Genomic DNA, 2149 nt, shown 5'->3' with positions numbered 1-2149 from the left:
GACTTGATTTATAACAATACCATATTTGTGTCTGGTCTGAATGATAAAGGAAATAAATTCATAGCGCCTCCTAATCAAAATCTTCAAATTTTCACTAATCCTTTACCTTCCCATTCCACTAATGTAATTGAGACAAATCGGCTTGCCTTCTCTCCCAATGATCTTGGCCTTGAGTCTAATAATATGGTGAACCTTATTGATAAAAATGATATCCTAAGGACTTATGCATTACATTTGATCCTAGTGAGATTATTTAAGTACATGATGGCCCATTATATATCACTACGAGAATCAAAGGCATACCCTCTTGAGGGGTGCTCAATGATCTGACTTGTATGTTTAATGTGATAATTGAATAATTTATTTATACCTTACAGTTGCATGAAGTGACATATGAGAAATTTGATCCAGTGATTAAAATCTTTGATGGTTTCTCTTGCCATGCCATTCTTTTTATTTCTCTTCTCATTGAGGTCGGTACTAAAGATTTAGATGTCAACTTTCTATAATTACTACATCAGAAAAATTTCATGTGAAGTTGGGACATCCTTGGCTCTCTTCCATGAAAGTGATCCCTTGTGTTCACAAATTCTTGAAACTTACTCTTGATGACAAAATCATAATTGTTAATCATAGCATGTACCAACCCATGATTAGGCAAAGAGATGTTTGTCTTGATTACTTTTGGTCCAAGAAATTCCAACCTCTTTAACCTAGAAGTGGTCCTCTCTTTCAATCTTATAAAAAATGGAAGAATGAAATAATCTTATCTATGAGTAAACCTAGAAATCCAACACTTAGTTTTCCTCTAACTAATGATCATATGCCTCTTCTTATGGATAAGTCTATTCTTCCTCCTAACGATAGAGATATTCTTTATCCTAATGAATAATTTGTTCCTTCTTCTAAGGATGAGTCTTTTCTTCCTCCCAAGGATACAAAATCTCTTCCTCCTAAGCATCAATCTATTCCTCCTAAGGATAGACCTATTCCTCATGCTCATGATGGACTTGGTCTCCTTCCCACACCTTCTATTCCTCCTTTATATGGTGTGGTTCTACCTCCTACATATTACAAAAGGAAGCACCCGACCTCTCCTATTGTTCAACTTAAATACCTTCCCCTATGTATTCTTCCTTCAAACAGTACAAGAAGCTTGTACTTGATGAACCTAAACCTTCACAACCTTCGGCTAGAACTACACGAAACCATTGTGCAAGAAAACGTTGATGGAGACATCATGCTAGATCTCAAGAACTTGCTTCCCAAACCATTTCTTCAACCAAGAAACCAAATGTTGACATAATACCATTTGTTCAACCTTCTCCTGGCTAAGAGGTTCAACTTAAATCTCCAAGACATAAAATGATTAAGACAAATTATGGTTCAAGTTCTATTCCTATTAGAGCTCGTATTTTTGTTAATCTTGATGAAGTAGGTGAGAATGTTGGTAATGATGAAAATGTTGATCCTAATATTTCAGATGGTGAAGATGAATAGTGTAGTACCCCTACTCGTTTGGACTCATATTTTGTTCTTGTTATTTTCAATGGATACATTACCATGAATTATTATTCAGATTTATATGACATTATTCCGTGCTTAATCTGAATATGAGATGCATGATTTATTTACACTATTTCTGTACTTGTGATTTATGGCATAGTATGGTTTATTGCAATGTACTGACAATTTACTTTATTTATGCAATGTATGTTGTGTATCTGCAAGTGTATTGGATGCAAGGGGACGATTTTCCTTCACTCATTTCGGTGAGACAGGGAACGTCGTGATTCTCCTTCATCGGTGTGTATGTCATGTTTTATATATGGTATATATGCATGTGTGGTTTGGTGATGTAGGATATTGCAGGTACAAGTACCGGGTAGGTATGGGGTAACGTCTCCACCTGGCTACACAGGTCTGAGCGTGCCTTATATTTTCCGATGGAAGTGAAGGAGATAGTAGTTGACCCTATTTTTAGTCAGTTACACTCGGGTGAGTGTCATCAGTTAGTCATTCCATCAATTTGTTCGGTCTTCATATTTTATTGTTTGATCTTTATGAAAAATCGCTTGATGCTTGCTCAGTTTGTGTGTTTAGTGTTCTTAATTATTGTATGCCATTGGTAATTGTTACATTTATTACA

This window comes from Cryptomeria japonica, unplaced genomic scaffold, assembly GCF_030272615.1.
Source record: "Cryptomeria japonica unplaced genomic scaffold, Sugi_1.0 HiC_scaffold_513, whole genome shotgun sequence".
In the NCBI taxonomy this organism is placed as follows: Eukaryota; Viridiplantae; Streptophyta; class Pinopsida; order Cupressales; family Cupressaceae; genus Cryptomeria; species Cryptomeria japonica.
Note: the sequence above shows the minus strand (reverse complement) of the source record.